The sequence below is a fragment of the Anomalospiza imberbis genome, chromosome 20 (genome assembly GCF_031753505.1).
Source record: "Anomalospiza imberbis isolate Cuckoo-Finch-1a 21T00152 chromosome 20, ASM3175350v1, whole genome shotgun sequence".
NCBI lineage: Eukaryota > Metazoa > Chordata > Aves > Passeriformes > Viduidae > Anomalospiza > Anomalospiza imberbis.
The window spans coordinates 1336390-1358898 of record NC_089700.1 but is presented as its reverse complement, the minus strand read 5'-3'; the positions used below and the strand labels follow the sequence as shown (position 1 = coordinate 1358898).

Sequence of the window (22509 nt, the reverse complement as noted above, 5' to 3'; positions counted from 1 at the left end):
ATCTTCTCATTTTAAGTGTTGCATTGAAATTTTCTTTCTACATTTAATGCAAGAGCCTCAGTTTCCAGGTTGCTGGGTGGTAGAAGGCAAGGATGACACCCTCTCCGCTCCTGAAATTTATTCTCTTTGTGCTGTTTTGGGTAAATCTCACATGTGAGTGAATCCACTCCTCAAATAGGTGTCAACCATGCAGCTGCCTCAGCTGTGACTTTGCAGCAGCTTTGTGAAAGGGTGCAGGGACCTTTCCCAGGGCTGGGAAATGGGAATTGCAGCAGGGAGATGTTGGTTGCTGGCCTGACCAGAGTTTCAGCCTCACTGGTCTGTCTCCATGGTGATATCTGAGATGTGGCTCGGCAGACATTTGCTCTGGGTTGTTTTCTGGAAGGTCAAACTGAAGCTGATAGCAAAGCCATGAGCCTGGGGAGGTGGGGTGGGAGGCTGGGGCTGCTTCCAGTGGAAATGGCTCTGCCAGTTTGGGTCTGTTGTCAGCCCCAGGGAGGACAAGGCCCAGCTCCTGTGGCAGAAGGACACTGTGGAAAGCAGATCCTGGTACAGCAGATCCTGGTACAGCTCCCTGGGAGGAATTGCCACTTGCTGATGTCTCTGGAAAGAAGAGTCTCTCGTGCAGATGGGCTGACAGCTGCATACGGACACGAGCCACAGGCAGAGATGCCCTAAAAGAGCAGCCCCACAGAGTGGGTGTAGGACTCCAGTGGAGCTGCTTGGCTTGGGCAGGTTGAGCCAGAGCTCCCAGAGCAGTCAGGGAGGGTGAGGAGAGCTCCAGGCTTGCCCAAGGCAGCCCAAACTGCAGTGCCACAGAGCCCTCGGCAGCAGCACCTCCCATCACCCCTTCCACCAGTGCTTGCTTCTTGTCCTGGGCTTGGGAGTGAGCCAGCAGGAAAAGGGAGAGTTTTATTTGTACCTCTCTGAACCTCTCCCCTTTTCTGCCAGACTTAAACCTGTATGAAGAAAATGAAATCATGATGAATTGAGACACTCACTTCTACTGAGGCCTGAGCTATTTGTTTCTGAATGGAGTGGAGAGGATGGATTTCTGGGGACAACTTTCTGTTGTACTGGTTTACAATGAAGCAAAACTCCATATTTACATAAGGACAAGGAACTGAGATGTTTTAACAGTGTTTTTTTTTGCTTGAAAACTAATTTTTCATGTTAATTACACATCTGCAGAGCAGCTTTTGTATATGGCACTTGGTGTTACAGATGGCACAGGCTGGCCCCTGAGAGCCCTGGTTTGAATCATTGCCCCCCTGTAATAGACTGTGAGCCAGCCATGTGTGATATTCTTGACAAGGATAAACCCAGCTGGCTCATAGTAGCAAAAACCAACATTTATTTCAGCTAGTTATTGAGTGATAGTCCTTTCAGTGTTGCTCTTGTTGCCAAGTTTACTTTCCAAAACCCCTAAGGACACTGCTGAATATTGTTGGGAGCAGTGATTTTTTCACACTCCTGCTTTTTGCCACCATCTCAGACTTACCTTTACTTTCCAAGTGTAAAACCGTTCTCTTCATTGCTTAGCAAGAACATTTTGAGAGAATGAAAAAAAAATTAAAAAGTAAAAAAAAAAGTAAAATAAAGTAAAATAAAATAAAATTAAAAAGTAAAATGAATCTGGGAAGCTCTTCCTGACTGTTGTGGAGAAAGCTGCATTCCAGAGGTCGTGGGATGGGTATGTGAAAGGGAGAGTAGCCTGCTGCATGTGATATGTTGAGTTTGTTGTTTTTTAGAACAGCCAGAAGAAAGTACATGACCAAGAATGTAGAATTTCAGCTCATGAGAACTGGAAACTGAAATGGCCCCAGGATCTGGGTCAAGAGGAAAACTTGGTGAACTTCTGCATAGAAGAGATGCTTCCCTGTTGCTACACAGTGCTTTTCAGAGAGTGCAAGAGAGCCCAGGCTGTGCAGGGGCTCTGAGGAGCAGAGAGAGGTGAGTCAGCTCATGTGGGCAGTGGCAAGGGGAGGGCACAGTGAGGGGACAGCAGCACAGCCTGGCTGGGCCAGGAGGGCACTTCAGCCCCTGGTGCAGAGCTTGGGCACAGGGCTCGCCTCACCTCGCCCCAAAAATTCTACAGACTTGACAAAAATGCTTTTTACAGTAACATGGAGACATATCTCTTTTAAAAAGAATTTATTTCTTGAAGCAACATACTTATATACTTACATGTTTACCTGTAGGTAACAGTAAAATACAGAAATGGAGATGAAATATATGAAACTTGATTTGCCTATGAACTTGTTCAATGTAGGCTTTGATTTTTTGAACATAAGAACATTTGTACATTAAAGTTAGCTTAGTTTGAGTTTGTTGTTTTTTCCTCTTCCATTATTGCCTGGATTTGTTTTTTTTCCGTACTGACAGTCAGTGTCTCATTCATTCCTCCTTGTTGGACCCTCATGATCTGTGAGCACATTTGGATTTTATTGTGCATGCAGAATTCCTGGTTATTGCATTTGAAACACATCCTGGACGGAGCCAGTGGAAATGTAAACCAGGTGCTGAAAGCTGAATTGAAGATGGAATGTGTGAGGAGCCTGCACCCAGGGACATAAATCCACCCCCAAAGAGAAAGGAACAGGATTGCAGAGGTTGTAATTGCAAATCCCTTGCATGCACAGCAAAGCTGCAGGGGACAGGACAAGCAGGGTGATTTCATCTTTATCCTTTCTTCTTGCTGAAGTCTTTGCTCTTTTCTTGGTGTCTCCAGGAGCTGCTGAGTGTAAAGCTGATGTTGCCTGACTGCCAAAGGAAACTCCTGCACGGTGTAAATGTTCCTTTCCCAGAGGGGAGCACTGGGGCTGGGAGCAGAAGAGAGGGGGCAGCTGGGTGTGTGCTGAGCTGTCAGACACCCAGCCTGTCCCTCTGTCCCCACACAGCTGCTGTGGCTGCTGGGCAAAGCCTGTGCCACACCTCCAGGGCCTGGGGCAGGGGCATGTCTGAGACCTGGACCCAGCTGGCTCCACTGGGCTGTGCTTCCCTAGGAAGGATTGATGTGGTATACCCAAAATAATGACATTCTGGTCACTGTGAAATTACTGGAATAGAGGAGATGGCCAAAGAGTAGCTAGGAAAGGAACAGGAGCTTGGGGGATTTGATTAATAAGGAAAATCACCACAAGGTGTGGAGAGAGGAATGGAACATAATCCACTGTCAATATTTGAAGAACAATATTCAGGTCAGAAGGGGGGTGAAACTAGAGAGGTATGGAATAAATGCAAGGGGGAGGCAGGTGTCTGACGGTGAGATGTTTCAGGCTGGGAGTCAGTACCTCAGAGGGACTCCTGACCAATGGCTTGTCTGAAACCTGAACCAAAGAGACAAGGAATGACACATCGAGCAGGCAATCCTTTGTAGCGAGGCAGGAGGAGATGGAGTGGCTTAGATATTCCTGTCAGCACTCAGCGCTGATAACGTGGCTGGTGCTCTGATGTTTCAAAGTTGAGGCATCATAAATGGGCACATGAAAGCTGAGCATTTTAGTGCATAGACCTTGTGGAAGATAACAGCTGGAAAGTATAAATCCTGAGATTTCTGGAAAAACAAATTCTGCTTCTGACTTCACCTTGAATTTAAGAAATGTACTCTTGTGATGTAGAATGGATTTTAATTGTGAACTAGACAGCTGTGATTGTGTGTGAGGCTGTCCCATTCTTGCAGCTGTGGGAGGTGTGTGAGATGTCCCAAACCATGCTGGAGGAGGAACCCTGTTCCCAGGTCTGCAGCAGGATAACAACACTTGTGTCTGTCAGCACAGCTTGTAAAAATCATCTTTTTAAAGCAACTCAAACAACATCAGCATGCAAACCAGCAGGATTGGCAGGGATTGAAGCAGAGTTACCTGGCACTGTGGCACTGCTCTCGAGGGTTCTCTGCTCCTGGCTGGGGAGTGAAGTCTCCTGCCCTGGAGAGCCACAGCTCTGCTCTTCCCTCTTTAATTACCTTTCAGTTAATCCCATGTTATCAGGCAACCTGCATGGACTGGGGACTCAGGTCTCTGTGATAGGTCTCTGTATTCCAACGTTGCTCAGTTGTCTGGAATCCTCTGCAGGAGCACATCCCAGTAGATCTATATAACTGTCTTCTATATTTAGTATAAATTCAATATTGTCAGCAAGAAAGATCACTTACAGCACTCCCATTGTATTTTAGTTTTAGAGAAGCCATTACTGGAGCCATGTCTTTTATTTATATTAACATGTTGTTAACTGTAAGCTCATAAAGATGTAAAGTGCATGAAATCAATTAGGTTCAGATTTAAGGAGTGGACATAAAGGAAATTTTCAGATTTACCTTCCCATTTGTTGAATATAGACCTTGCATTACTTTGAACATGGAAGGAATCAATTGACGCTATTTAATTCCCTTAATTAATTTCTGTTATCGTTTTCCTTGCCTCTTTACTTCCATTTAAAACTACCTGGATCCCAGCTAGAAAATTCCCTGAAGTCATAACAATTTAAAATTAGAAGGTTTATTTAAAAATATCATTTGGGCTTTAAGAGCTTATTAGTTAAAAACTGTGTTCCAAGGTAATCTTCAACTTCACATAAGGGTTTAAATTTTTAAAAAATGTTTTTGCATCTTCTTTTATAAAGTTTCTTTGGTTTTTTTTATTAATTTGTAACTGGAGAAGTATGGAAAGCCTCTTTCTCAGTAGAGAGAACTTTCTGAACATGCCCAAACCTATGGTTTGTTTTTTTAGCAAGGGAAAAGCCTATCAACTTAATTCTTGCAGTATTTTGTCCAAAATACTAGGACCTCTCTATACAAATGCTAATCAAATTAGATTTGGTAGGGATACAGTTTTTTCAGTGCTGTCTACTTGTGAACCAGATTTCCATAATGCATTTTTGATGTAAAAGCTGCTGCTGAACTGCAGAACCTCAGGACTGCAAATAGCAGCATCCACCAAGCTTTTGGGAAACTTCTTGGGTGGCCTTTGGTTGGTCAGGTTGGGGTTTGTACTGGCCATAGGCATTACAAAAATTTGGTAACTTTAGTGACAAAAGAAGTGTAAATGAGTTAATAAATGATCTGGAGACCAGCCCTGTGAGTTGTGAGATGCTGCTGCTGTTTGCATTTGGATGTAACTCCAGCAGGCTGGGCTGTGCTGCTGGGTGGTTAATTAACCTCTCACCCATTACCAGGAGCTAATGAGCAGAGCTTGGCCAGTCTGGTCTCCTGGGGCTTTTACCCCTGCTGCCCCCAGGTACCTGCAGTCCAAGGGCCCCCCTGTTTTCCCATGTGATGGTGCTCACTTTGTGGGAGCCCTGCTGTGCCACTCCTGCTGGGACCTTGGTCACCGTTGGAGCCAGGCTCTGCTCCGGGGCCCAGCAGTGGCACCAGAGCCACGGGCAGGGCCTGAGCCCAGGAGCTGCCCCTGCCCAGGAGGCAGAACTCCTGCCCTGGGCAGTGCCAGCCCTGAACAGGCTGCCCAGGGAGGGGCTGGAGTCTCCCTCAGCGGGGATACTGCAGAGCCCTCTGCACACAGTGCTGTGCCCTGTGCTCTGGGATGGCCCTGCCTGAGCAGGGAGGTGGCACCAGTGACCCTCGGGGCTCCTTCCAGCCTGGCCCAGCCGGGCATTCCACTTCTTTCAGATTCCTGCCCAGGATAATTTTGTGCCTCCCCAGATGAAGTCTCTTGGTCCCTGTGGAAGGAGCGTTGCTGTTGGCTGAGCAGAGCTGGACACTCGCCCAGTTGTCACTCCTCAGGGCTCTGTGGCCTTTTGTGTGTGCAAGGCATGGAGTGAGGGTCAGGCCAGTGGGACCTGGAGCTGTCAGGAGCCTTTTAGTGAAATCCTGGAAAACATGGATCTCAGATGCATTGGATACTCTGCCCGAATCTCAGAGTATCTGTGCAATGTCTGAATTTGGGATGTGAGCACTGGGTTCCACAGGCTTCACTGGAAGTGTTGAATTCAGTAAATGCATCAGTGATGAGTTAGGGGATTGGAAACTGGGAATCCTGAACAGTCCAGCACTGGACCTCCAAGACAGCTGACAGTTCTACACCACATAAGGGTCGAGTTTTACAATTAAAAAGCTCAAGTGCTCATGAATAATGTATGTGGTCAAATCAGTTAATCACAGAAAGGGAACGGGCTGTGTGCTACCCTTTAATGTTCACTGTTGGGAAACAGGAGGGGAAGAGGCCACTTCTGTTCATTCTTTGAGAGGAACAAGCAGCAGCAGCTGGAGTTGGCTGGGGCAGAGGCTTGGGCTCTGAGATCACTCTGGAAAACAGAATTAGTGATGGATCAAAGTTGTAAAGTTGTCAGCTGACCTATGCTTGTGTCACCAAGCATTTGGAAGGGAAGTGCTTTCAAATGTGTCTCTAAATGCTCTTCATCTAATGAGACAGAATAAAGAGTAATTCTTTAGGGAAAGAATTGACTGAGTGGCAAACAGCAGCTATGCCCCAGCCCTCGACTCCCAGTACTTGGCCAGAAAAACAAGGGTTTCTAAAAATCGCTAGGGGATGTGTGTTGGTGGGCTTAGGTGGCATGTGGCATGTGCCATGCCTGGGATAATCAGTTTTTGGGTCCCCTGGGGCTCTCTTCTGGGTGAACTCTTCAGCTGCCACAATGCTAACAGATTTAAGTGGGGAGTTTTGTGCGTGGTTTGGGGTTTTTTGTGGTTGTGGGCTTTGAAATGAAGTGGATTACTGGGGCTTCCTTCTGGGAACAATTTTCTAGGTAGACTTTCTTTAAGCTGTAACTACTCTTGGGGCCAGCTGAAAGTGAGGAGAGCCCTACAGCTGGGGATGTCTCCCATTACAGCTGGAGGCAGGGAAGTCTTTAGGGATTAAGAGAAAAATCCCACCAGGCCCTTGCTATCTTACAAAACCAGGCTTTAAGTGACTTTCTCAGTTTATGACTGGAAGTCCCTTGGCACAGCAGAGTTGTCATGGATACTTCAGCTCCAGGACACCAAAGCCCATCATTTGTTACATTTATGAAATCTCCAACACTTTTCAATCTGCTCTCAGTACCATTGCAAGCCGACATCAAAGCAGATGGTGCAGAGCTGCAGGAATAACCTCTTTACCTCCTCGGGTTTGGAAAGGGCTCTGCTGCTCAAAAAGCTCCAACAGTGCCAATAAAGTCATCACCTGAGCACCACTGGGGTAGCCTTTAATGTAAATAAAAGTACAATTTGTCATGGTTTCACTAGAGAGCCCTCACGGCTGCCGATGTGGGGCTGCCTTTTGCTGCCCAGAGCCTTCTGTGCTCCCTTAATCGAGGTGAGCTATTTTGGATGCATGACATCAGTCAGTGAGCACAGACCTGCTGACCCAGAGCTGCTTGGCAGATTTTGGAAGTTGTGGCAAGTGCTGGGATAAAAGGTGGACTCGATTATTTCTTTCTTTGCAATGATGTGGGGAGAAATGTTCTTCGTGTTGAAGTTGCAAGCTGGAGAGCATAAGGAAAAGTTGAAAATAAGAGGCATTATGAACCTACCTTGGCTTTGGAGTTGGTTTGGATTTCAGAGTCTGTCAGACTTGCCCTTATTTCCCTGTTTAATTGGCAATTAGTGCAATAGATCTCTGTGTACCCCTTTAGAATTAATTTCAGCTGAGTGCTGACAGATCACAAGGAGGAGCCAGGTGAACAGAGGATGAGTCTTGAAAGGCAGCTTCTTCCATGTTTCCTTAATTATTCCTTCGAGGAGCTGCCAGCAACAACAATGCCTCTGTTATTGCTTTATTGAACAGATGTAGGGAAACAAATACATTTTTTTTTAGAAAACTTAGCTTTTGGGCCTGGTTCTAATAAATTATTTCAATTGACGTAAATGAGTAAGCTGTCAAGTGCACCAGTATTCACATGATTCCCCCTTTCAGTGCTAAAAATACTTAATTGTAACTTTTGTGGAGCATGGCAGTGATGCTTTGTTGGCTGGAGTGAGGCAGCCAGTGAAGAGCTGGGAGCTGATGGTGCCAAAGGCTCCTGGCTGCAGCAGTGGGTGACAAATCTGTGACTGAGGGTGCTGTGCCCTGCCTCTCCTGGATGGCTCTCGAGGCATCTCCAGCTGCCAGAAACTCTTTGGTGAGCACATCTGGAGCCAGAGAAGACTTTGAACAGCTCCCACCCCATGGGCTCAGCCCCTGTTCCAGGGCAGTCGGAACAGGGGACACACAGTGAGGATTATCCTGCAGGAGAGCTGAACTCTGGGCTGGTCAGGGAGGGTTATCCTGCAGGAGAGCTGAGCCCTGGGCTGGTCAGTGAGGGTTATCCTGCAGGAGAGCTGAGCCCTGGGCTGGTCAGTGAGGGTTATCCTGCAGGAGAGCTGAGCCCTGGGCTGGACAGGGCCATCCTGCTGTAGAGGGGAGGGAAGCACAAGGAGGGATCACTGCATGTTCTTGGTGACAGCACAAAGCACACCCATGCCCCAGCCTGGCCCTGAACCAGGCTGTGGGCACAAGAGGCTGCACCCTTCTGTCCCTCCATCCTCAGTGCCGGGCAGGGACAGCCAGGGACAACCAGGGAACCCAGGGACAGCCAAAGACAAGCAGGGACAGCCAGGGAACCCAGGGACAGCCAAAGACAACCAGGGACAGCCAGGGAACCCAGGGACAGCCAAAGACAAGCAGGGACAGCCAGGGAAGCCAGGGAGCCCAAGGCCAGCCAGGGAAAGCCAGGGAGCCCAGGGCCACCGTGTGCTGCAGAATCCACTGAGAACAAACACAGCCTCCTCCAGGGCTGTGCAGGGAGGTCTCATGCAGGGTCTGTGAGAAATACACATTTTTTTGTGCCCTCACTGCATTGGGCCTTTGTTCTGTCCATGCAATGCAGGTGTGCAGCAGCACTCCCTTAGTTCTGGCTTTGTCCCATTCTCCAGCTGCTCACAGTGTTTTATTCTACACTTTGCTTCACCTCTTATGCAGAACATTTTTCTGATCTATTTCTTTCAAATGAAGCTACAATACAATATTTGAGAGAATTGAAGAGGGGAAAGCTTTCCCTTCCAAAAAAAAAAAAAAAAAAGTCTTGGTGGTTTTAAAGTGTAAGTGCAGGAGTAAGCACAGGAAGTTAGCATTTCTTTGGATCAATGACTGAATTGAAATTGGATGAATCATTGATTTTTTTTTTTTTTTGTGCAGCAGAGATGTACTAAATTGCATCAAGGAATGCCATAACTTGGAAGTAAGGGGTTTGTGTGTGTGCTTATGGAAAATGGTCCGTGTTAATCAGGGTGAGAGTAATAAACACTGAAAGCCATACATCCTGCCAGGAGAGATGAGAACCTGTAAAATGAGAGGGGTAATTTGTAGGCCCTGCTATGAACCTGCTTTGGTGTTTGGTGGGACCACGGAGGTGAGGAGAGGTAGAGCAGTGTGGCTCTCTGAGGGGAGCAGGCTCCCAAGGATTTGGTGCAGATGTTGGCAGTGTCCCTGGCAATAAACCAGGGCAGAGATGCAATAGCCTTTTGTAAAGCAAGAGAAACCTTTCTAACAGCAGTAACTTTATGAAACAGTTGTGTGGTTTGAGATGTTGAGGGGCTGCAGCTTTATTTATGTATTTATTTTATTTATTTACTTAAACATCCTGGAGAAATGGTAAAACCATCCTTGTGAGGGGGAGGGGAAAGTGATTATGGTAAATCTACACTTCAGTGGCTCTCTAGTCATTAACTGCAGCCTCAGGTACACTAACCTTGCAAGGAGCATAAATCAAAAATGCTTAAAAGGTTTAGCTACAACCCCTACCCAGCAACACCCACCTTCATCATAGTTAAAACATCAAAAAGGAAAGAGGCCTTGATAATAATGAAGTTTGGGAACTCAAGGAATTACAGAGGTCACTTCAGATCCCATGGCCCCTGAGCAAAACCATTTCAAGGCATTTTACCTTTCTGACCTTCTTTGTACATATTTGAAAGCCACAGCTTTTTACCTAAAGTGCTCTAAAGAAGATTAAACAGCTTTTTAACATCTGCTGTGTTCAGTGTGTAGGAAGAGCTCTCGGTTGCTAGCAAGATAGATGGGGGTTTATGTGATTTGGAAAAGGTGTTTAAACATACTTTGATTTATGTTTTTGCATTCTGTTACACTGTGAGAAGGGGTAAAGAAATACCTTGCTTTAATTTGGTGATTTTCATTCAGGAGAAAGCAATGCTTTAAAAACAAAGCACACCCACATCTAGAGGTCAGTTCTGCTGCAGGTGTAAAATGCAGCATCTGCTGAACAGCAAGTGGTGACTGTGTGTAATGATGTGGTGCAGAAATGCAGAGTACAAAGGGAACCTGGGAGAAGATGGGGGATAAAAATACAGACTGGCTGGAAAGAGCAGCTAATATTTAAAAACTGTGGGACAAGTGAGAGACTTGGCAAATGTGGTGTAAGTAATCTGCCTGTCTTATTTCAGATGATAAAATATCTCTGTGATTTTATAGGGTCATATCTTGCCTGCTGTGGTTCATCAGAGAGGACAGAGCTACTCTGAGCATGTCAGGACTTGGAATGTCCATACCTGTCTCTGTGTTGGGGCTGACTGGGATTACTGAACTGGGAAAGGTGTTTGAACTGGAAAGATGTGAGAGTTTAAACTGGACCAGATGTGAGAGAGACCCCAGAGCTCTGGAGGGCCAGGCTGCTCCTGGAGGAGCTGGGGGTGCAGCTGAAGGGTCTGTGTCGTAGTTGAGACAGAGACAATCCAAAGCAACACACTCCATTTTCAGAAGGCTTCAAATTGGTTTTATTATAGCATGGATGCTTTTTATACATTCTTACAAAGCTCTTAAATTTACACTTCACTCACTGGTCACGGGAGACAAGCAAAGTGCTCATTGGAACAGGCAGTTGCAGGTTTCTCTTATTTATCCTTCTTTCTTTCTTGGTTTCTGTGTCAATGACCTTGGTAGGAAGTTCTTTCAGGGGTAAACATGGATCCTCTGATCAGACTTCTCTCTGGCTCACAGAAGTCGCTGTAAAACCTCTTCCACAGGTCTGCACCCAACACACCTCAGGGACAGACACTCATCTCAGTGACACTCACCTCTGCACGAGGGCATCCTCAAGTCACAGATACCCTGTCCTGAGGTGCTGGCTGCTTCCCAAGGACTCTCAGTTAGAGGCTGCTCTTGGAAAAGATCCCAATGAAGCACAGCTGCACCTCAGACCTGGGGGAATTGTGAATACTCAGTCTGTGAGTGTTAACAGGATGTTACTGGAGAAAATACCACACACAGGGCAGGTAAAAAGGACTGGGAAGAATCCAGAAGTACAACCCTCAACCTCGTATTTTCATTTTGCTATGCTGTTCTCATTTTTCCTTAATTTTTTTGTTCTTTATTTATTTGATTTTGTATTCGGTTCTTTATGTTTTTAGTTCTTTAGTCAGTAGAAAGCACCTGGCTACTGATAACATTTGGAGTCCTCCTGGAAGCTCCCTGCAGCTGCCAGCTGATCCTTACCCTGGATGTCTCCCCTAAAACAAAGTTCCCAGCACAGTGTTGACCTTTTGGGGTGGCTTTGGCTTTGATCCAGTGGAGGAATGGGGCCAGCAGCAGTTTCCAGCCTTTGGTGTTTTGGTTTTTCTTTTCCTCCAGGGACTCTCATTCCAAGCACACATCTGAACTCAGGGCTGTGCTCTGCTCTCTCAGATTACAAGTTGTGGCTGGGGATGTGCATTCTATTTCCATCTGTCAGAGCTGGGGCAGCTCTCTGCTGTTCATGGGCAGTTTTCTTTATCTCTCCCACAGCCAATCCTCCCTCCAGGAGATCTCTGCTGTTCATGGCCAGTGAGTGTCCCTGCATGGCTGAGAAAATTCCATCATCCATGGGGAGAGGCTGTGCCCAGGGGAGGAGCCAAGCATTCCTACCTGGATACAATCTGACCTTGGCACACCACAGCAGCCTTTGCCCACTGCATTCCCAGAGGAGCAGCTTTCTTCCCCACTGCATTCCCAGAGGAAGCCCAGGCCCATCCCCACCAGCCCTGGAGCTTCAGAGGAAAACTCCAGCCTTGTGCAGGATCCCTGCTCCAGCAGAAGCACAGCTGGCACTGCAGGAGGGCTGAGCCACCATGGGATGGGACTGCTGCCACCACCCTGACACACAGGCTGCCAGGCCTGTTCTCACTCTGGCAGTGGTTTGTTTTGTATTACTGCATTTTTATTTTACTTTTATTTCTTTCCTAACAAAGAACTGTTATTACTACTGCCATATCTTTACCTGAGAACCCCTGAATTTCAGGATTATAATGATTTGGAGGGAGGGGGTTTACATTTTCCATTTCAAGGGAGGCTCCTGCCTTCCTTAGCAGACAGCTCTCTTTTCAAACCAAGACATCTGCTCAGCTTGTGAACTCCCCAGGGATCATCTCTTAGGACAGAGCAGCAGCAGATGTGGAATGGGAATGGTGTTTGCAGTCTGCTCTGCTGCTGCCAGCAATGCAGTGCTCTGCACTCAGCCATGCCTTGATGTTCCCATAAATTCCCTCTTGGGGTTTGCACCCCATGAATCCAGGCTTTCTGCATGGAACAGCCTCACAGTCAGATCTGAAGAAGCTCCTTTGGAGAAGTAACTGTGGATTTTTGAACTTCAGATGAAAAGCCAGGTGCTGAATCTCTTATTTATCAGAATTTCCCTTGGCATTAATAAGAGATGGAGATGAGCAGGATGCAGAGGTTCAGCATCAGGTTTCTGGAATTCACGTTTGCTGTTGCCTGATATACATTGGCTTGCATGAGTTAATTAGCCTGTGCAGAGCATCAGTTTTTCTTCATTTTATATTTAGATGCTTTGCTCAGAGCTCCTCTGCTGGGATGAAGGAATTTCACGTCACTTTATTCCAGTGATGAGTCTAAATCTGACATTGGGCAGAGTTTGTTTGATGTCTGGGCTCTGCTAAAAGCATCTGTAACTTCCAGCTGTGGCTCTCTGAGCTTCTGGTGAGGAGCAGAAGGCTCTGTGCAGATGCCTTTTTATCCCACAGAGTCTGGGATGGGTCTCATGGATGGAATTTTGAGTGAAGGCCTGAACCTGGAACATTCTGGGATGAATTTACTGTGGCCTTTCAGTAGCTGAAAGAGGCTTCCAAGAAAGATGAGAGGGACTTTCACAAGGGTGTGTGGTGCCAGGATAGGGGGAATGGCTTCCTCCTGCCAGAGGGCAGGGATGGATGGGACATTGGGAAGGAATTGTTCCCTGGGAGGGTGGGCAGGCCCTGGCACAGGGTGCCCAGAGCAGCTGGGGCTGCCCCTGGATCCCTGGCAGTGCCCAAGGCCAGGCTGGACAGGGCTTGGAGCAGCCTGGGACAGTGGGAGGTGTCCCTGCCATGGCAGGGGTGGCAGTGGATGGGCTTTGAGGTCCCTCCCAACCCAAACCAGTCTCGGATTCTGTGATTCTTACTGTGGGAGCCAGCAGGGCTGATCATGCTTCCCTCACCTCTGTCTAATGAATTTTGTGTGTCAGGGTTTGATGTGCTTTGTCCCAGGGACAAAAGCTTTTATAGCTCAGCATATTTGCTGAGATCTCCAGTGCTCTCTCAGTAAAGAGATTAGTTGAGGAAATAAGTTTTGCTCCCTTGGGAACTGTGGTGCATTGCCACTTTGTAAACACACAGATGCCATCACAAAAAAAAAAATCCAAATATTGTATCAAGCTCTGATGTATGAAACATTGTTTTATATTCTAAAAGTCTCCTGCTTTAATATTGAAGAGTCAGATATCACAAAAGGGAATGGGTATGATTTAATTTTTTACAAAGATACAGCTAAAGAGAATGATAAAATTCTAATGGTGCTGCTCTTTTAGGGTATTTGCAGGGAAAACCAAACCTCTTCCTAAAGCAATCTTCATGCTGTATTTTCAGGAGTAGGCAATCACAGTATGACAATCTTAACAAGAGGGGAAATAGGAAATAACCAACCCTCTGCAGCCTCAACCTGCCCTCTCTAAGTGCACATCATATCCTTGTGCTTTAGCTCTCAGCTCAAATGTCCCAGGTGATTTCAGTTCTTATGTTCAGTCAGAGAAGAGTGAAGCTGCCAGATATTTGATTGTAGCTTTATATTTGTCACAGGAGATGTTTGGCTCAGAGAAATTCCACACTTTTGTTTTAACTTGAGGGAGGAAAAAGGTGCAGCACTGGGAGTTCCATGAATAGGCTCCAGTTTTTTCATGCCTGAATTTTTTTCACCTTGCACTCTGCAGGTCTCCCCACAACTCAGTGGGAGTTTGGGCTGTGGGTGCAGGAGATGTCACCTGTGGCCCCATGGTCTGGGGGACCTTCTCCTGCCCCTCTGCTTGCCTCTCACACAGAACTGGGTCAGTGCTATGTTGTTTGTGGCACTGCTGTATCAGGTTCCCTGGCTCACCTCGTTTTTCTCTGAGCTTACTGGGAACAAGACAATTTGCATTAATTAGCAAGAATTGTTGCAAAACCCCAGTGCTGAGACGTGAAAAAATGAAGCTGTGAGCAGCAGTGGTGTGAGCCTGCACTCGACTGCAGAGAGTGATGAATTTCACAGCCTCTGCCCTGCCTTTGGGGCTGTCCCTGCCCCAGCCAGGGTCACCAGGTCCCTGCTTTGAGCTTCATTGTCTCTCTCTTCTCCCTGTGCAGAGCCAGCACTGCGGGGATCCCTGTCCTGTGCCTGCCAGGCTGCTCCAGGCACCCAGTGCCCCCACAGACACCAACGCTGCCAGTGCCACTGCGCCCTGTCCCCAGTGCCGCTGTTTGTCCCAGGGCCAGCGCTCCTGCTCAGCTGCCCCTCGCTGGCACAGGAAGCCTAAACACACCAGGTCTGTGCCCTGCTGCTCCCTCTGCTCCTCGCCACCCAGGGGCACAAGGCCAGACTGCCCTCACAGCCACAATTTCATATTCTCTTTCAGGATGCTCATCAGCCTGGGGAGAAGAGAAAGTACATTTTCAGAAGCTGTAAAATAGTACAACAAACTTCCCCAGAAAGCACTTTGTGCAATCTGAGCATTTTTTCACCCTAATTTGTCATTTCTGTAAAGTATCCTTTTTCCTTACAGATTTATTGTTTTTCTTTGCCCAGTAATTCCTGAAACCTGTCAGAATCACTTTTAAAACTGTGATATAATAAGGGCCTTGTCAATTAAACAAACAGAAGAAAATCACCTAGAAAATGCTTTGGAGTTTGGTTATTTAAATAGCTACCTTGTCCCTGTGGAGTATCTTCAGCTGAGACAAATAAAATCCCTCAAGTTTGATTCCTTCCAGTACCTGAAGGAGCTGACAAGAAAGCTGGAGAGACACAATTTACAAGGGTCTGGAGTGACAGGACAAGGGGGAATGGCTTCAAACTGGGGGATAATAGGCTTAGATGGGATATTGGGCAGGAATTGTTCCCTGGGAGGGTGGGCAGGCCCTGGCACAGGTGCCCAGAGCAGCTGTGGCTGCCCCTGGATCCCTGGCAGTGCCCAAGGCCAGGCTGGACAGGGCTTGGAGCAGCCTGGGACAGTGGGAGGTGTCCCTGCCATGGCAGGGGTGGCACTGGATGGGCTTTAAGGTCCCTCCCAAACCAAACCATTCCATGGTTCTCCATCACCTCCCTTCACATTGTTGCCAACACCATTTTCTTTGGGCACAGGCCCTTTTTCTCCTGTTGCTGGCTCTGGTTTTCAGATGTGCCGTGAGCACTGGGATGTGCCAGGATACCCAGCGGGGCAGGTGAGCCTGCTGCATCCTCAGGGCACTGGAACACAAAGCTGCAGCCCCAAAGCACGAGCTGTGCCTGGCTGGGGAGCACAGCAGGGGCTGAAATGGTGATCCCTGAGCCATTGAGCCCTGAGCCAGGGCTGGGAGGGGGCTGAGCCTTTTGCTGTAAAGCACCATAGTCATAACTGATTCACCAGGGAATGCTGCTTTAGCACACAGAGAGGACCAGGCTTTGCAATTCTGCTCAGATACATGTTAACAGCTACTTGGAGATCTGTTTCAGGGATATAAATAGGCTTTAGCAGGTAAAGCACTACCTTGGAGTTGTAAATAAAGATGTCAAATGATAGTCCATAACCAAACTGCAGATACTGGGTGGAGGGTGATGGCTTTCGCTGTGTTCATGGGTATCTTATATCTAATGCACCATAAAAGTGCTGGATTTTATAGCCATGGTTGTACTGAAGTGAGAGATGTTGCACCCCCAGCCTCCAGCACTCCCTCTGAACACTCCCTGTTCCCAGCAACTGCAGAGCCCAGTAAGGTTTTCATTGAAGGTCCATATGGGGAACATATGGAAAAAATATCTCTTTGATCTGTCATTTATTAATGGCACCTTATGAAATATTTTGTTTGTTTGTCTTTCAGGGCTGTTCTTGCCTTCTCTTGAAATTCAACTCTCCTCCCCTGGGCAAGCTGATGCTGTTGTTTAGGTCAAGGGGAAGTGAAAAAAGATCCCTCTGCTGTGGTGGGGTGACCATGGCTGGGCACCCTGGGCCCACCAAGCCCCTCTGTCACTGCCCTGCTCAGCTGGGCAGGGGACACAAAACACAGGGAAAGGCTCTGGGTGGGATAAGGGCACCCTTACCGGGTGCTGCCATGGGCAAACAGACTCAGCTGGGGGAAATCACTTTATCACTCATCAAATCAGAGTAGAAAACTGAGAAATAAACCCAACTCTTAAAACACCTTCTCCAAACCTCTCCTTTCTTCCCAGGCTCATCTTCACTCCTGATTTATTCTCCCTCCTTCCCAGAGGCTCAGGGGGATGGGAATGGGGCTGCGGTCAGTCCATCACACATTGTCCCCGCTACTCCTTCCTCCAGAGGGCTTGGACTCCTCATCCTCTGCCCCTGCTCCAGCCTGGGGTCCTTCCATGGGGAGAGTTCTCCAGAAACTGCTCCAGTGTGGATCCCTTTATCCATGGGCTCAGTCCTTCAGGAGCTGCCCCAGTGTGGATCCCATTTCCCATGGGCTCAGTCCTTCAGGAGCTGCCCCAGTGTGGATCCCATTTCCCATGGGCTCAGTCCTTCAGGAGCTGCCCCAGTGTGGATCCCATTTCCCATGGGCTCAGTCCTTCAGGAGCTGCCCCAGTGTGGATCCCATTTCCCATGGGCTCAGTCCTTCAGGAGCTGCCCCAGTGTGGATCCCATTTCCCATGGGCTCAGTCCTTCAGGAGCTGCCCCAGTGTGGATCCCATTTCCCATGGGCTCAGTCCTTCAGGAGCTGCCCCAGTGTGGATCCCATTTCCCATGGGGTCACAAGTCCTTCCAGCAAACCTGTTCCAGGTGGGCTCCTCTCTCCATGGATCCACAGGCCCTGCCAGGACCCTGCTCCAGCAGGAGCTTCCCATGGGATCACAGCTCTCCCAGGCATCTCCTGCTCTGCCCTGGGCTCCTCCTGGGGCTGCAGGGGATCTCTGCTCCCTGTGCCCTCAGATGCCTCTCCAGGGGCTGCACCCTGGCATCTTTGAGGAATCTCAGCTCCAGCACCTGGAGCAGCTCCAGCCCCTTCTTCAGCCCTGCCCTTGGTCTCTGCAGAGTTCGTTCTCTCAGACATTCTTACTCCTCCCTTCTCCAGCAGCATTGGGGCAGTTTTGAGGTTTTTCCCCCATTCTTACCTCAGTTACCCCAGAGGTGCTACCACAGTCCCTGCTGGGCTCGGCCTTGGCCAGCACTGGGTCTGTCCTGGAGCCAGCTGCAATTGGCTCCATCAGTCACTTGCAGCCTCTCCCAGAACCCATTCCTGTAGCCCCTCCATCCCCCAGTCAAACCCAAAACACAGCTGAGGGTTAAACTTCAGCCTGGGGAATAAGCAGCAGCAGCAGAGATCCCTTAGAAGGCTCTTGCTTCTCTGAAAGTGCCCTTGATGATGCAGATTGAAGGTAGATCAGTATGGAAAACATGACCTAGATGCTCTTTCTAAGCAGAATACTTATATATACACACATAAATATATATATATGATATAATCATCTTACAAGCACTGGCAGCTCTTTAAAGGAGCAGCAAAAGCTCTTTTTCTTCAGAAATACCGCATCAACAGCCTCAGCACAGTCCCCGGTGATTAAAGCTACACCTACAAGAAAAGCCTGAAGCTCTGCCAGTAAACCTTCCTCCTGCTAATTCAGCTGAAAGACCCTTCATTATCCCACCCAAGGCAGAGCTGAAAAACAGATCCTTTCCAGCATCCCTGTATCAAAAAGAGAGATTCAGGCAGTGGCAGCAGAATCAAATACACAGCAATATTTTACCTTTTCTGCAGTGATTTGCAGATGCCCCTGAGACCCCTTTGCCATGTACAGAGACTCTGTGTTTCCCATGAGTGGCCATTTGATTGCTCACTCAGAATTTTTCCAGAAAGCTGTTTTGCATTAGGAGTATATTTCAATATGAAATCTAGTAGCTGGATAATTGATAAATTATGGCCATGAATGGCTTAAATATAATTAGTTACTATGAGGTAGAGAACTGTCATTTTTATAAGGAGGACTATCAAGTTATTATTGTAGGATTGAATAGCCATTTATTAAACATTAACATAATTTAAATTAACCCTTTTTGGGTCATTGCATGTATCTGTCAAAATTTATTTTGTTTCCTGGTAGACTTGTAGTCCAAATTGATGTTGAGACCTTGTAGTTGTTGATCACAAATGATCTCCTAAGCCGAGATGGAACTGAATAAACAGCAAGGCAGCTCAAAGGTTTGTACTAGTCACTGATATGATCCAGCTCAGGGAGCTACTGTAGTGAAATTAAAAATATGGGGCTTAAATGGGTTTGAGTCAGAGGCAGGCATTGCCCTGGCCATTTGCACAAAGATGGATAACAGGCTCTAATGTGCCTTCAGGTTCCCAGTGCACTACTGAGATCCCCCACACTAAAGAAATAAAATGTAAGATGTGAATGTGAGAATTAAATCCAGTAAATTATGTTTTATTCACTGAATTGTTCCAGCTGAGTAACTTGTCCCAACCCTTGTCCAAAGCTTTATTCCAAAATCCAACTCTTGAGATCCCAGTTCTCCCAGTATTTCCTGGTGGGGCACATTTTGTCTAAATGAGCAGCATCATTGACTTCCCCAGCGCTGTCCAGGGCACTGCCCAGGCTGCCCAGGGAATGGGCACGGCCCCGAGGCTGCCAGAGCTCCAGGAGCTCCCAGGGATGCCCAGGCTGGGATTGTTGGGGTGTCTGTGCAGGGCCAGTGCTGGACTGGATGATCCCTGGGGGTCCCTTTTCTCTCAGAATATTGTGATTTCAACTGGAAGCTGTAACTGGGAAGCTTCAGGCCTGAAGTCCTTAATTTCAATTATCTCAAGAGGTGCTCCAGTCAGACTGCAAAATAGTTTCTGTGTGGCCCCTGAGTGGCTGCTAATCCTGAGCAGTGTGCTGGGCACAGTCCTGAGCCCATTGAGGGACTCCTTGTGATGCCAGCCCTGATTCCTCCTCCATCCACACTCAGCCACCACAGGCAGCTTAGTGGCTAAAACTGAGCTCCGGGCTTTTCTCTTTGGTTTTATTTTTTAACGTATATGCATATATATCGTTTCAAAGTGACCTACTCAGTTTTTACTTCATTTTACTTCATTTGCAGTTTAGGTACAGGAAGAAAAGAATCCATCTGTGGAATTTCCCTCTGCAAGGTGCCAAATGCTCAGTTGGAAAGGAAGCTTCTTCCCCCACTCGGGTGAGTGTGAGTGCTCAGAGCTGTGCCACGTTCACCTCGCTCTCCAGGGGCCTTTTCCTGCCTTCATCCACATTTTCCTTCTCCAGCTGCTGCAGCAGAGGATGCACAGTGTTACAGGTGGAGATGGCCAAAATTATGCCAAAGAATCCTTGGTGCTGTCCTGTGTCTGAACACCAGAGCACCGAATACTGAGCAGGTAGAACAGACACCCTCTATGAGCTGTGCTGGTGGAGCTGCTGGGATTTGCCCTGGAGGAGTTGTGAACAGCGTCTCCAAACCCTGTGACTTTCCAGGGTGATTTCTCGAAATGGGGCAACGTTTCCCAGGGAGAGCAAAGCAGACTGGAAAGCTGCTGCTGGGATATGTTCAGCCTCTCAGACCCAGGGGTTTTGTGCCTCTTTATTTCCTATCACCTCTGTGGGTTATAATAACATTTTTTTCCCTTTCTTTTCCCCCCAGAACTGTCTCCTCTGTAATTCAAGAACTTCCTGTAGGAAATTTTTAGACTGCTGGTGGCAGCCCCATGGAATGAGTCAGCTCCGTGCTGCTTTCAGTCTGGTGAATGAGAGGATTGTGGAGGCATAATTTCCTTATTACTGAAGCCTGGGTTTGACAAAATTGTAGAATTCACTGCTTTCTCATAGATATATGTGTCTAATTGACAGAAAGAAAACATCAAAGCCTCGTGTGAATCAGAATTCCAGAAATTAAGGATGGAGAAAAAACTCCAGGATCATCGAGTCCAACCTGTGACTGACCCAGCCCAGAGCATTGAATGCCACATCCATTCATTTCTTGGGCAGTTCCAGGGATGGGGACTCCAAACCTCCCTGGGCAGCCCCTTCCAGGGCCTGACCAGGCTTTCCACGGGGAAATTCCTGCTGATGTCCACCCTGAGCCTGCCCTGGCCCAGCCTGAGGCCGTTCCCTCTCCTCCTGTCCCTGTTCCCTGGGAGCAGAGCCCGACCCCCCGGCTGTCCCCTCCTGTCAGGAGCTGTGCAGAGCCACAAGGTCCCCCCTGAGCCTCCTTTTCTCCAGGCTGAGCCCCTTTCCAGCTGCCTCAGCTGCTCCTGGGGCTCCAGCCCCTTCCCAGCTCTGTTCCCTTCTCTCAGGCCTGAATGTGTGCCAGTCAGAGGCACCACTGTGCTGACAAGTTATTGTGTGCCCCAGCTTTTGCCAAAGCAGGAACACAAGAGCAGCAATGCTCTGGTTAATTATTCTGATACCTCCCTTCCTTAAGAGGTTCTGAGATGAGTGTATCTTTTAAAGGAAAAAAAAAATTGTCTTGCATCCTGTAGGTTATTTTCCAGGGAAATACAAAAAATACCTTTCTGCTGAGAATTAGCTTTTCTGCATAAAATGCAAATGCACTGTCCAGGCCCCAGATAAACACACACTGTAATGGCATCACTGCTGCTGCACAGTCCTGGCTGTGCTGCTGGAATTCTTCAACCATTTCCAGCTCCAGCACTCAGCCACAAGCCTGAAACTCCTCACCTTAGTGCTGTTCATGTTTTCCTATTCTTTGAGGCTTTGAAGAGCTTAATGATCACTCCTCTCAAAGTACTAGACAAAAGTATCTCTTACCTGCAGAAGGTAACTCCTGCACTCTTCATCTGAAGCATTTTACTATCTACCTGATCTTTTCATGTCTTTTTATTTTTCCCAGAAAATTCACCTTCATCCTCTTTTTTGTTTCATGACCTGCATCCCACTCATTTGTGGCCTACTCAGCCCTGGGGGCACCTCTGGGGTGCTGTGTCCAGCCCTGGATCCTCAGCACAGCAGGGACAGGAGCTCCTGGAGCAGGGCCAGCTCAGGCTGTGAGGATGAGGAGGCCTGGAGCATCTCTGTGCCCAGGAAAGGCTGAGGGAGCTGGGGCTGCTCAGCCTGGAGAGGAGCCCCAGCTGAGAGGGGCCCTGGGGCCGGGCTGTCCCTGTGTGCAGGGAGGGCAGAGCAGGGCCCAGGCTCTGCTCCGGGGCCCAGCAGTGGCACCAGAGCCACGGGCAGGGCCTGAGCCCAGGAGCTGCCCCTGCCCAGGAGGCAGAACTCCTGCCCTGGGCAGTGCCAGCCCTGAACAGGCTGCCCAGGGAGGGGCTGGAGTCTCCCTCAGCGGGGATACTGCAGAGCCCTCTGCACACAGTGCTGTGCCCTGTGCTCTGGGATGGCCCTGCCTGAGCAGGGAGGTGGCACCAGTGACCCTCGGGGCTCCTTCCAGCCTGGCCCAGCCGGGCATTCCGTGAATCACTGACAAGACAAAAGACAAGACCAGGTATTATAAAGACCAGGGGGAAAACCAAGGTGTGAAACACATTTAGGCTTTGGCTTTCCATGTGGCAATCTCAAACCCTTATTTCCCCACTGCATTCCCCAAATGTTTCCTCCCTGTCCCACCATCCTTGGACATCCTGGCCATCCCTGTCTCAAATCCCTTCAGAGCTGACCAAGACATTTAGGATTAATGGCTGAGCTTTAGTGTTTCCATCCACAAAATGGATATTGCTCATCTGAATGTTATGGTCAGAGCTGATGGCTCTAAAGCTCCTTAAATATATGATGCTGTAAAAATTGCAAAGGCTATTGATAGTTTATTATTTTTTATCTGTAATATTTACAGCCTTTCACTTCCTTCTTGCATAACATAGCAAATGTTGTTCTGCTTCCTGAAAATGTGTGGTAAATCAACTGATCCACTGTTGTTTTCAAGTATCCTTACTTAGTGTTAGTTTTCATGCACATGTTTTGGGATCTATGTAAAATATGCCTTAAATAGCTGAATAAAATAAATGCCAGGGCTCTTACAGCTTTTTCCACCTGCTTTCAATGCAGAGCTGCCAAACAATTTCAGTGGTTTATAGCCTGTTGCCCAAAATCAAATTCTGTGTTA

The 22509-nt window shown here is 47.9% G+C and overlaps 1 long non-coding RNA gene across 1 annotated transcript; it reads left to right on the top strand.

Annotated features, from left to right (window-relative positions):
* Positions 1–19706: 19706 nt before the first annotated feature.
* Positions 19707–22423, top strand: LOC137485574 (uncharacterized). The gene is made up of 2 exons (XR_011005372.1): positions 19707–19819; positions 20083–22423. It is a non-coding gene; the product is annotated as an uncharacterized lncRNA (long non-coding RNA).
* The last annotated feature ends 86 nt before the right edge of the window (positions 22424–22509 follow it).